General features: G+C 38.2%; 1 non-coding gene across 1 annotated transcript; it reads left to right on the top strand.

Moving 5' to 3' along the window:
* The first annotated feature begins 13751 nt into the window (after positions 1 to 13751).
* LOC119805607 lies at positions 13752 to 13855 on the top strand. Its single transcript, XR_005283929.1, has one exon. It is a non-coding gene; the product is annotated as a U6 spliceosomal RNA (small nuclear RNA).
* Positions 13856 to 14326: the final 471 nt, after the last annotated feature.

Here is a 14326-nt window from a genome sequence, read left to right on the forward strand (position 1 = left end):
ACAACAAGAAGGGAAAATAACAAAAAGTCAGCTAAAAGATCCGCTTTGGGGATGGTGAGCAGTGCCTTTTTAAAATACGATTGGAATATGTTCGTATAGTACTGAAATTTAGCCAGACTCCTCAAAATAATTCATAAAGATGAAGTTGCAAGTCTATTGAAAATATTCCCATAGGGAACTCTACTGGTGTACACATGTTAAATAATAGAGTTCAGTCTAAAGGAGATGCTGTTTGTCGATGCTATCTGTCCTTACCAAGTACCTGCCTCTAGGGTAATCTTAGAGGAAGCTCTAGTAGGTCATGGGGCCATAAATTGGCACAACTTATAATAAATATATTGTGTATAACATGAATTCAGTCATTTCAGGACCCATGTATATCATGATCAATTCCCCTTTAGTGAAACAGTTGTAATTTCTGATTAATTTATGAGACTTCTCGTCATTAGATTCAAGTCAATCTCATATGTAGAATTGAAGTCCCCATCTGGAAGAGCAATAATTTTGTAGGCTCTTTTGTCAAGGATTAAAGTTCTATAACCTGGAGAAAAAGGGAAAGAAAGACCTAATCTCAGATTTTCTTAATTAGTCATAGTAACTTTTAAGTCTATAAATCATTCTGTAGCCCAAACTCAACATCAGTTACTATAATTGAAGGCACAGCAGATTTTGTAGTTATTTGTTCTGACATCATAGCAATTAATCAATAGCTGTCACTAGTACTGATACAGACATAGCGACAAAAAAAAAAAAAAAACCTAGGCATAGGGAGATGGCTGGTCTTAACCCTCAAATTGTTAGGTGATGGAATAAAAGTGAAAGCAACACAAGATGCCATGTAATGAATTTAATGACACTCAAATAGCTTGGTCTCTGCTGGATGCCACTGGCCTCGCTCTAAACATCCTATTCATGCTACTCACAATACCAGTAGCATCACTTTTACTGACAATTTTCAATTTGCCCTGACTCTGGACCAATTCTACCATCAAATCACTCTAACTGAGAGTTGGAACAAAGGTAAGTCAGTGGCTTAAAGTAGCAAGTGATTTTTATTTATATGTTCTTCTTTCTGTACCATCATGGCTTTCTCCTCCATACTACATACTTCCTATACATATGTAGTAGGTATAGAAAAGATGAAAGAGAAATAAAAGACTAGGAAGGAGAGAAATCCAAGAATTGGTTGTCAATAACATCCAATACAAATTCTGATCTGTAGTAGCATTTCATCAAAAAATAAATTTGTCAGTAAAACCCCACTGTAGAATAGTCTTGACTTTACTTGACATCATTTAAATTCATACATTCCTAGATAGGAAAGCAGTGAGACCCAAAGGAATTGAAGTTTAGTAAGAATGAGTGGGTTAACATGCAAACTTTCCATTGCAACTGATAAGAATCTAGTACAATATGGCTCAAATGAAGAAAATGAGTTTTTTAAAAAATATTTTAAGTCATATTTAATGGACATTATAGCCTCAGGTGTGGTCTGAACTGGGGACTGAAACAATGTCCTCTGAGGATTCCATTTCTGTTTTTCTCTGGAGATCTTCTCCTATCCTTCAATCTACCAGGACATATTTCCCTGCAGGAGAAAAATAAAGCTTCACCTGCTCAATATTTGCAATGAAATATGAAAATGTGTTTGTTCTACTCATCAGGGCAAGGCCACATATAATTCCCCATCACAAAGGAAAGTATAGAGAAACATGATCTGACTGTTTTGAAAGGAAAATTGAAGTGCTATGACCTTGACAGAAAGCAATAGGCACACATCAGAACAAAACAAAAAACATCCACCATATAAGACTACATATTTAAGGGGGAAATTCATCTAGACACACATAATTTTGTTAAAATAACAGAAAACACTATGCCTTCCAGTGTCTATTTTCTTTCTTTAGCTAACAGTCTTCTACAGTTTTATTTGATGTGTGGCTGGCTACCCTAACAGCTAGGTGTAGCTGTTTGACAAAGATTAGACTGACAGATATTTTTAAAAAAAAGTCATGTGCAACTCTCAATTCATCTCAAAATAAAGACGTTTCTATGGATAGCTTCTATCTCCCTTCTCACTGAGAAATAGCCACAACTATATCTGCCTCCTTGGACCAAGATCTAGAAGGCACATATTGAAGACAGCGAAGTTCATCCAGTAACCTGAATCTCAGAACGCTTGGTGCTTTCCTTTCACACTGATGTGACAAAATGCCCTGACAAAAATCCAGTTACAAAAGGAAGTACTTCTCTTCTATCACAGTTCAAGGGTACAGTCTGTTGTGGTGAGGAAGTCTTGGTGTTTAGGTAGATGACCTCATCATATCAAAAGTCAGGAAGCAGAGAATAATGGATACTGGTGAACAAATGCTGGCTCTATCTTTTTATGTAGCCCAGGACCCAAGGCCAGGGAATGGTGCCGGCCACTTTTAGGATGGCTCTTTCACCTCAATTAGACTATACAAAATAATCTCTAAAAGGCAAGAGGCTAACAAAATCAAGATAATTCCACATTGCTGTGTCTGGAGCTTTGTCTCCTAGGTGAGTCCAGATCTTGTCAAATTAACAGTCAATACTATCCACCCTACCTGGTGAAACAGAAATGTTCTTTTTTTTCAATCTGAATTACCTTTGGATTTTATCTGAGAGAGAAATGCACATGTTATATCTAGCTTCTGTCTTATTTAAGGTACTATATTTCAGGATGTTCATTTTTTTTTGTTTCACCTGTACCCTAAATGATCATTAAAAGACTCAATATAGAAAATTATAGAGGAAATTAATACAAAAGTGTTAAAATAATGGAACTATATGCTGCTTTCTGAATTCATATATAATATGAGTAACTACAATATTGGGCTCTATAATGAGACCATCTCTCTTACTCGAAGACTCGGTGCTCAATCCTAAACATAACATACCCCACCACTACCAGACTCGGGGAACATTGTAAAAAAGGAGGGAGAAAGAATATTTGAGCCAGCAAATAAGGAGGAGCGCAGTGAACTGCTGTCTCTTAAACAAAGTATGCTTATTACAACCATAATCTCACAGTACAGGAGGTTCCCTCCATAAGACCTATACAAGATCAAGTCAGCCAAAACCCCAGCATGGTTATGGTAAATTATTTCCATATTCCCACTTCATACCGAGAAGCTATTGGCAGTGGAAAATTGCTGGAGAAATGAGAATCATTCTTTATGGATTCTATAGCCAGTGGTAAGTTTTTCTATGTTATAATGGATGGCCCTGTACCCATTCACATATGGGCATTCTAACTGAACTTTGTGGGCTATTAAAAAATGGGAATCTGAGAGGAGAACATGTTGGGGAAAATATGGGGTGAGCTAAAGAAGAATATCAGGAGTAGATATGACCATTTTCATTGTATACATGAATGAGATTTTCAAAAAAATGAATATTAAAAAAAATAGAAAATAAATTAAATAGACCATCTCTCTTATAGTAGATTCTTACACAAGTAACTGAATAATGGCTATTCTTGGCTAACAAAATTGAAGCGGCGAAGATTGGAAATAACCAAAAATAGTCCTTTTATAATTACTCAATTTTAATACAAGGGGAGATAAGGGAACTTACAGAACCAAGGGTCCAGCGGAGCCGAAGGTGAGCGCGGGGCAGCGCAAAAGAACGGGGCGCCTTCCGGCTCCCCAATCCTATTTAAGGGGAATGCTACCCCACTGGAGCAGCCACGCCCCTGAACGCAGGGATTGGGCCAGCTGCCCCAACACAAAATTAGACATTATTTTTATTCTGTCTTCTTATTTTTATTCATTATAAATTAGGCTGAGCTCCGGGAGTCCAATTGAAGAGAGGGAGGAAGGATTATATGAGCAAGCAAGGTCAAAATCATGATGGGGAAACCCACAGAAGCAGCTGACCCCAGGTCATGGCAGCTCATGGACTCTAGACCGATAACCATGGAGCCTGCATGGGACCTAACTAGGCCCTCTGCATGTTGACAGCAGCTATGTAGCTTGGTCTGTATGAAAGGATCCTGGCAGTGGGACCAGGATATACCCCTAGTGCATGAGCTGGCTTTTTGGAATCCGTATGGTAGGATGCCTTGCTCAGCCTTGATGCAGGGGGGTGGCTTGATCCTGCCTCAATGTGCTAGGCGTTGTTGACTCTCATTGAAAGCCATACCCTTTTTGAGGAGTGGATGAGGAGTGATTTGGAAGGGAAGTGTGTGAGCAGGAGGAAGAGAAGTGGGGGGGGGACTGCAGTTGGTATGAAAATGAATAAAAATTTTAAATAAAAAAGTAAATAAGTTTTCTAAAATTATGCTTGAAATAAAGCAGGGGCAGCTATCCCCATCAAAAACATCAAGTCTTTGAAAAAAGAAATTGAGAAAGATATCAAAAGATGAAAAGATCTACTATGCTCATGGATCGATCAGTAGAATCAACATACTAAAAATGGCCATCTTACCGAAAGCAATCTACAGATTCAACACAATCTCCATCAAAATTCCAACAAAGTTTTTTACAGATCTTGAAAGGACAGCTCAACTTCATAAGGAATAATTAAAATCCCAGAATAGCTAAAACAATCTTGAACAGTAAAAGAACTTTCAGAGGTTTTACCAGCCCAGATTTTAAGCTGTACTATAAAGCTATAGTAATAAAAACAGCATAAAAACAGACATGTTGGTCAATAAAATTGAATAGAAGACCCAAATGTGTATGTGTATCCACTCACATATAAACACCTGATTTTTTATTTTTAAAAAAGTCAGAAGTACATATTGGAAAAAAGAATGCATCTTCAACAAATGGTGCTATTCTAACTGGTTATCTGCATGTAGAAGAATGCAAATAGATCGATGTTTATTACCCTGCCCAAAACTCCACTCTAAGTGGATCAATGACCACAATATAAATCCAGATACACCAAAGTTGATAGAAGAGAAAGTGGAGAATAGCCTTGAACACATTGGAACAGAAGACAACTTCCTAAACAGAACACTGATAGCACAGGCAGTAAGATAAACAATTACTAAATGAGACCTTCTAAAACTGAAAAGTTTCTGTAAGGCAAAGGACACTGTCAATAGGACAAAACAATAGCCTGCAGAATTGGAAAAGTTCTTCACCAACTCCACATCAGATAGGGGGCTAATTTCCAAAATATATAAAGAACTCAAAAAATAGATATTAAGAATACAAATAATACAATTTTTAAAAATGGGGTACAGATCTAAACAGAGAATCCTCAAAAGAGGAAACCCAAATAGCTGAGAAACACTTTTAAAAAATTTTCAACATCCTTAGCCATCAGGAAAATACAAATGAAAACAAATTTGAGATTTCATCTTACAACAGTCAAAATGGCTAAGATCAATAACACAAGAGACAGATCATGCTGGTGAGGATGTGGAGCAAGAACACTCCTCCACTACTGGTAGGAATGCAAATTTGTACAATCGTTATGGAAATCAACACAGAAATTCCTCAGAAAACTGAGAAGCAATTTACCTCAAGACCCAGATATACCACTCTTGGGCATATACCCGTAGGATGCTCAATCATACCACAAGGACACTTGCTCAACTATGCTCACAGCAGCTTTATTTGTAATAGCCATAAACTGGAAACAACCTAGATGCCCTTCAAAAAAGAATATATAAAGAAGATCTGGTACATTTATACAATTGAGTATTACTCAGTTGTTTAAAATGACATCATGAAATTTGCAGGCAAATGGATGGAACTTGAAAAAAATTAATCCTGAATGAGGTAACTCAGACCCAGAAAGACAAATATGGTATATACTCACTTATTGGTAGATAATAACTGTTAAGTAAATGATAATCACGTTAGAATCCACACACCCAGAAAGCCTAGGTAACGAGGAGCGCTCTAAGGGGGACACATGGATCTCCTTGGGAAGAGGAAATAGAATAAATTTTGCAGGTGGACTTGGGGACAGATGGGGATGGGAAAGGGGGGATGAGGAGGGGAGATGGAGAAAGAGAGAGTACTGGGTGAGATGACTAGAACTTGAGGGCTTTGCGGGGTGGAATCCTAGTGCAGCGGAGCTTCCCCAGAATCTACAGGAGTGACCCTAACAAGAACTCCTAATAACAGAATTTGGAGCCGTAAGCAGCCGTCCTCTGTAACCAGGCAAGGCTTACGGAGGTAGGACTGGAACACCAACCAAACCCTAAATCTTTTGACCTATAAACTATCCCACCTTCAAGATTTACTAGGACAATGGAGGCACAGAACTTGTGAGAGGAACCAGCCAATGACTGATCTAACTTGAGGCCCACACCACGAGAGGGAGCCCATACCTGACAACGTCTGGATGACCAGGAATTGGAAGCTGCATAGTCCAGAGATATATGATAGGAAAAAATCAATAAAATGATTCTTTTTTCTTTTTTTTCATGGTTTATTTTTTTATTAAAAATTTCCATCTTCTCCCCTCCTCCTCCCCCTTCCCTCCTCTCCCCTCCACCCATACCCCCACTCCGTCCCTCTCCAGGCCAAGGAGCCATCAGGGTTCCCTACTCTATGTTAAGTCCAAGGTCCTCCCAACTCCCCCCAGGTCCAGGAAGGTGATCAACCAAGCTGACAAGGCCCACACAGAGCCTTTATGTAGTCATAGATTGGTGTCTAACCCAATCATCATCAAAGAGGCTTTCTCTCACAGATGGTGAAAGCAGATGCAGAGACCAACAACTAAACCTTAGGTAGATGGAGAGCCCAAATTGGAGATCTCCATCTCCATCAGGTCCCTCCCCTTGGCGCTCAGGGAACCCCATGGAAAAGAGAAAAGAATAATTGTTGAAGCCACAGAGATGGAGGATATCAGTAGAATATCATGAAGTGGCAGTCATGGAGCCTGCATGGGTCTGTGCTAGGTCCTCTACTTATGTTATGGTTGTTAGCCTGGTGTTTTTGTAGGACTCCTAACAGTGGGAGTCAGGGTATTTCTGATTCTTTAAGAGTGGGAAGAGGGGAGGAGTGGTGGAATGGGAAACTACTGTTGGGATGTATTGAAAATAAAATAAAATACAATAATATTTTTAAAGTGAAATCTATCTCTTGACTTCTTGAAACTGGAGCTTGCTCAACTGACTTGCTTTGACTATAGGACAACAGCAAAGATGATGTGAGCTGAAGATTGAATTGTACTGGCACATTGGCGTTTGCTCTTTATCAGTGCTCTTGGGAACCTCAAACATACAAACAATGGAACCAGTAAGAAGATTCAATGGGTAAAGATGCTTGCTGTCAAAACTGATGACCTACACTTGATCCCCTGGACCACGTAAAGGTGAAAGGAAAGAACTGACTCCTGCAAATTGTTCCATGAACTTCACAGGTACACACACACACACACACACACACACACACACGCACACACACACAATATACGCATGTGGAGTGCTTAAAAACACGTGAAAAAGGCTAAGTCAGCCTACTAAATTATAATATTTGCCCAAGTCATCTCAGTCATCCCAACTAACATCAATCAAACCATTAAATATAAGGAATGAAATATATGCTGTGCTGGCCTAGACTACTATAACTCACATAAGTGTGAGGCATAATGAAACTGTATTACAGGAGATAGTTATGGATTTTATTAACTGTAGACCATCCTGTAATTTAATCAATTAAATAGTAAAGTATATTTTGTATAGATATTATTGGTAAAAACAACAAATTTACCAGTACACACTCATACACTCACACACTCACACACACACACACACACACACACACACGCACACAACACGCACACCTGCTTTAATTCATTTGACCTAAATCACAGGAAAAAAAAACTGATTAAAACAAAATTAGAAGTTGAAATCAATACAGAAATATAATAATAATAAATAAAATATTTCAGAAGTTATGAAGAAACAACTTTATGAATTTAAGAGCTCCACGAAGCATATTTAAACCGTGCTCCACAGCTGAGGAAACGAGGATGGAAAGGTGAATGGCTTTCTTATGTTTTACAAGCCTTACACCAACTCTTAAAAAAAAAAGTTCCACTGCACTGTGAATGCTTCTTGATTCTAACCCCCAATCATATGGCAATTTCAGAACCTTGGGGAAATTGAGTTTAGGAATTTAAATCAAAAAAACAGCCTGACACTTAGTAAGAGTTCAACATATGAAAATCACAAAGAACTAAATGATGTAATGAGCTCCCAGCTAGTCCAAGGAGCTCTCTGTAAACATGGGCTCAATTCCAAAATTGCACCCTTATGCTCTTCCTCTGAAATACAGCAAAGAAAAACTAAAGTAGACACAATTTTGGAAGTGGGGAGGATAGATGCATTCTTATTGGCAATCAGAGATAAAAAGAACTTTGTTAAAGCCTTAGATTTCTTTTCTGTGCCAAGCACTCCTAATGGAAACAAATGTGCACAGCTGAGATGCAAATCCTCTAGAATTATGCATTCAGTTTATTGCTATAAACCAACCACCTCAAAACTCAGTGACTTAAAACAACAACAATTTATCACTTCATGCAATTCTATACATTGGCTATGTAGTTCTGCTGCCAGTCTCTATAGGACTGATACTTGACTAGCTGCACAGCTATGGACTGGTTCAGCCAGAACACATGGACTAGCTAACTTGTCTCTCCTTGTGGCTCTTCCTCTAAGCCCTCCTTATACAGTGATAGTCCAAGGCAACATGTGAAGAGAATGGAGGTTCTAGAGTCCCCATGCTACATTCTATTAGTCAAGGAAAGTTATATGAGTAACTCATAGTCAACTTTTTGATGAAAAAGTAACCAAAATTCTGTGCCGCCCTTTTCTTGTTTATGAATAGACAGATAATGCATACAATTTCAAGTAAAAAGTCTTTATCTATTTACTTAAAACCATATATCATTAGCCAAATTTCCTGCTTATACAGCTGTTTTCCTTGCCTGTCTAGCCCAGTGACATTTTCCCAACTGTCATCAAATAATCACAGACGAGGGCTCCTTTACTGGCTACAGAGCTCTAAGAAAAGACAATAATACGAACTATCTCTCAAAAGATAAGAAAGGCTCTCCCTGAGTCAGTCAACAACCATTACAACTGCCCAGAATTTCCCATTCATCTCCCCTTAATTCTCACATCACTCCACCCTTTCAGCCTACCAATACCAACTCTTTTTTTTTTTTTTTTTTTCTAGTTGGAGAGGCAAGAGTTTATTTTACATTTTCACATCACTGTTTGTCATTGAAGGAAGTCAGGAAAGAAACTCAAACAGACCAGGAACCTGGAGGCAGGAGGAGCTGATGCAGAGGTCATGGAGGGGTACAGTTTACTGGCTTGCTCAGCCTGCTTCCTTATAGAACCCAGGACCACCAGCCCAAGGATGGCACAGCCCACAGTGGGTTTGTCCCTCCCCCACATCCATCCCTAATTAAGAAAATGCCTTGTAGGCTTGCCAACAACCCGATATTTTTGTGGGATTTTTTTTTCAAGACAGAGCTCTCTATATAGTCCTAGCTGTCCTGGAACTCACTCTGTAGACCAGTGTGGCCTTGAACTCACAGAGATCTGCCTGTATCTGCCTCTCGACTGTTAGGACTAAAGGCATGCAGCACCCAATCTTATGGAGGCATTTTCTTAATTGAGCATCCCTCCTCTCAGATGATTTTGGCTTGTGTCAAGTTGACAAAAAACTAGCCTGCACAGTGAGATTGTGGGAAATACCTTTTGTGGTTACTGTGTGCACCGTCATGGTGAGCTAAGCGTCCCTATCCTGATTGCTCCCCCTGCCAAGCACTTGCCTCCTCTGTTAGAATGCCGCGCTAAGCTGCAGCTAGTTGGTCTCCTTTTTACGCTGCAACTATTATAAAGTCAGCATTTGTGTTCTGTCTTTCTTCTCATTGCCTGGTATAGGGTTTGAAGCATCCAATACCAACTCTTATTTGTGTTCAGCTATCCAGTTTTCTAATAGCTGGAACGAGAAGCCTCTGGACTGGTACAACTAAATACTTCAACTGCACCTAACTCATGTTTTTATTCTATAGAAGCATTGTATTTGCCTTATTGTGATTGTCAAGGGTCGATAACCTTCCTGAACAAGATGCTTCTTTATTCCAAGATGCTTCCAACCTCAGCATCATCAATAAAAATATAACCAAAGAAAGTGTTGAGTTTTTTAACCTACAAGATTTGATATTTGAATCTCCAAAAGGGTTGTCTTTTATTTTAAGTAGAAAATCTTTAGTTGAAGATCTTTTATACATGAATTATAGGCTGAAAGCTCAGGTATAAAAACTGATAGCTATGACTTTTTTGCTTTGGTTTTAGTTCGGGGGACTTTTTGTTTGGTTTGTAGATTTTTGGTCCTGAGATTGTCTTTCTAGGTAATCCAGGCTGGCCTTAAACTTAACATGTCTCTGTCTCAGCGTCCTAGCTGTTGGGGTTACAGGTGTGTACTACCATATCCTACTCTAAATGGAAGACTTACTGACACATCACACCATATAAGTAATTAAAATACAGCAAGCATCTATAGTGTTTACTAAGTACCAAGTGCCATTCTAAGTATTTTACACGACTTGAGTCATTTGATACTATTTTCAGATGAGCAGACTAATGTATGAAATAGCTATAAGAGAAATCAACGTTAGATGCTAAATAGCAGAGCCAGTTTTTGAACCAAAGCACCCCTGTCTTCGGGATCTAAATCCCTAATCACAGAGTCCTACAGAAGATATTTTTGAAGAAAACTTAATATCATGAACAGGTTACGGTTTCTTGGAAATAAAGATACATAAAAGTATACTAGACAAGGTTTGTGAATAGGCAATCCTCAAGAGAAAAACCATAAAATGATCTGCAAAACATGAGAGCAATTGACTACTAGCCAATATAGCAAAAACAAAGGGAATGATCATGTCTATTGCTATTATGTCCTTGCTTGTTGAAAGATAAATTGGTTATAAACTCTTCCAAAGTGATTTGAATATGTACATATATTCAACTAAGAATTTAAATATGTATAATGGTCAAGCCAATCATTTTATTTGTAGTAAATTTCCTATAAAAATAATCAGATAAGCCAGGCGGTGATGGTGCATGCCTTTAATCCCAGCACTCAGGAGGCAGAGGCAGGTGGATCTCTGTGAGTTTGAGGCCAACCTGGTCTACAAGAGCTAGTTCCAGGAAAGGCTCTAAAACTACAGTGAAACCCTGTCTCAAAAAACCAAAAATAATAATAATAATAATAATAATAATAATCAGATAAGGTGTGGGTGTGGTGGTGAGCACTTTTAATCCCAACATTCAGGAAGCACAGGCAGGCAGATCTATAAATTCAAGGCTGGCCTGAGCTACATACCAAGTTCCAGGAAGCCATATCTACATAGTGAGAGCCATCTCAAAAAACAAACAAATAAACAAAACGAGAAAGAATCAGATAGGAACTTATAGCTGTGGGCTAATGAAACTTATTAAGCCATTGTTTATAGTATTTGCCAAAATATGACAAAATAAAAGACATATATATTTCCACTTAATGACATAGAAAAATGATACTGTTAAAGAAAACAGTAGGTTTATAAAACTGTATAAGTAGTATAATCCCAATTATAAAATTTACATATATATTGTATATGTTTGCACAGTATATACCTTCTCTGGGTTTTTAGAAAGTTTTTAAACTTTTATAAATTCTGTATTTCACTTTCCATATTATTTTTCATATAATCATGTATCACTTTTCTAATCATGTAAAATGCCAATAGCCTCATTTCTAGAAGTTTAGAGAACTGAAACTCTTCTTATATAACATGATTCCTTCAAAGAAAATCTTAGCAAGGAGACTTTTTGCTCCCCATCTCAGTAAACACATGACTGATTTTGATAGAAATATGGGGAGCACATTAACTGTCACACAGCAAGGGCTGCTTGCTAGTCTGATCATTGGGTCATGACTCCATGACCTCTAATACCATATCTCCTACTCGGTCTGCCTTCTAATCACCAGTCATCTGAGAGCTGAAAATAAACATAGATATGACAAATCACAGCTGCCCAGAGCTCATCAGCCAATCCAATTCAGGAGATAAAATCAGCCCAGTAAGATATACTTTAAAATGGGTTTGGAGGGAGACAATGAGAGCCCAAGCAAATTCACTTCATAAGCACAGGCAATTAGCAGTCACCACATTGCAGGCCTTCTTAAGCAAAGATGTCACATGCTTCGAGCCAGGGACAGTGAGAAGCTGCAGAATCTCTTCACCTGCTGACTGATGAAAATGACTGACGCCGGGGCGCCAGCTGAAAAAATCAATTATTCACATCTACGAGGCAGCTGCCCCCTACACAGCAAGCAGCAGCAGGTCTCAGGAAGGGGAGATTGTTGTGGTTTGTTGTTAACATGCACTATCTATTTCTCTGGACTTGGAGCTCAACAACTGCAAAATCAATAGACTGCTCCAAACCAAAAGAAAAAAAAAAAAAAGGTTGAGCACCACCTAACAATGCTGCGGTGTACTAATGGCTAGCAGTCCTTCCTTATCTCACCATCGCTCTCTTCCATATTGGATGCCTAGTGTATCTCCTAATGCAATAAGAACACAGAGGTTTGGGTCATTGCTGATTACTAGAGAACTTCTACTAAAAAAAAAAAAATAATAATGTACTATAATCAACTCATTAGCTGTTTTTCATTATTTCATTTCTTCCACGTCCTCTCAGTGTCTTATGTCCTGTTGGCTCCAAAAGCCCTCTTTGTATATGTAAGGCTGCCTTTTTAAACAAACATGATAAGGTTAAAATACTCCTAAAACACATGATTGAAGAAATACAAATCTTCTTCGGTCAGATTATTGGATTATTGGAGTGTATTTCAGAAAAAGAAAGTTTATTTGTATGGTTCTAATGTCTGCTGATACTTATAAATGAAATACCTAATATTATTCCCTTGTGGGAAAATGTTGGGATGCAAAATAGTACAGACATTTTATAAAACCATTTGGCAGTTTCTCACAGGTATAACCTCACCATTGGCATCCCACTCCCAGATGAAATGAATATTAATGTTCACACAAAAACCTGAGCATGGCTGATGACAGTAGCTTTATTCATAATATCTCCAAAGTGTAGATAACTAAATTTTCCCTTGCTGGTGAATGGGGAAATGGATTAAATATTGGGCATAAGAAAATTGGTCAGAAATAACTAGAAGAAAAAGCTCCTGATACAAACAAATGGATGGATGAATCTATCTATTAGACCATCAGTTCTAATATAGGGGTTGTGACACCTTTGGCAAACCTCTATCTCCAAATATATTTACATTATAATTAGTAACAATAGCAAAATTACATTTATGAAGCAGCAACAAAAATAATTTTATGGTTGGGAGTCACCAACTGTGTTAAAGTGAAAGGTTGAAAACCGCTGTTACTAGCCTAAGAGATGAAGAGTAGACTCAAAAGATACATACTGTATGATTCCATTTACATAACATTCTTGCTAAGTCAAAATGCTAATAACGGAAAAGAGCCTATTGCTTAACAGGCAGTGTAGGCTTGGGGGAAGGAGGTAGAGCAAATGGTCAGCTTGCCGGAATTATTTCAAACAAATAACACTTCTGACTTTTATTGTGGTGGAAGCTTATGAATGTTGTGTGTTTGTGAAACTCCACAGAGATCAAACCTAGCAAAGTAAATTTTACTATATATAAAGTATACTTCAGTTTTCTTAATTGAAAAAAAAAATCTAAGGTAGGTAAAAGAACTCCAGGAATGCTCACTTTGGCAGCAGCATGTACTAAAATTGGAAAGATTACACAGATTAGCATGGTCCTTGTGCAAGCATGACATGCAAATTCATGAATCTTTTCATGTTTTTAAAGGGAACTCAAGGAATCCATCTACGACACTAAACCACTTTATTGCGCATCGCGGTACATTTAGTTTGTGTTTCATCGTCTTTACTTAGCCTCGTTCTCCCTGTCACATCTGCAGCTGGAGGAGACAGGACTCTCCAGAATGTATTTCTCTTTGCAGAACCCGATTGCTGTGGGCAGAGCCTCCAGCTAGGACCCAGAGAAAAAAATTAAGGGCTGCCAGAATTTCTTAGAACCAGATAACCAATGTAGTCTTTGAATGGTTAGGTGGCCAGAAATCCTCATGCTACTTGACAATTTAACGACTGTTAGAGTTAAAACACAACCAGATTACCAGTGTTTAGTGCTATCCCACACTGACTACTAAGAACCTTGTTCCATAAAGTGAGGAACTATTTGGTTTATGTGCCTCACAATTGTATGACAGAGGTTCTGTGGCAGTACTCAAAGGGCTACACTGAGCATCTTTTCCT

The sequence above is a fragment of the Arvicola amphibius genome, chromosome X, assembly GCF_903992535.2.
Source record: "Arvicola amphibius chromosome X, mArvAmp1.2, whole genome shotgun sequence".
NCBI lineage: Eukaryota > Metazoa > Chordata > Mammalia > Rodentia > Cricetidae > Arvicola > Arvicola amphibius.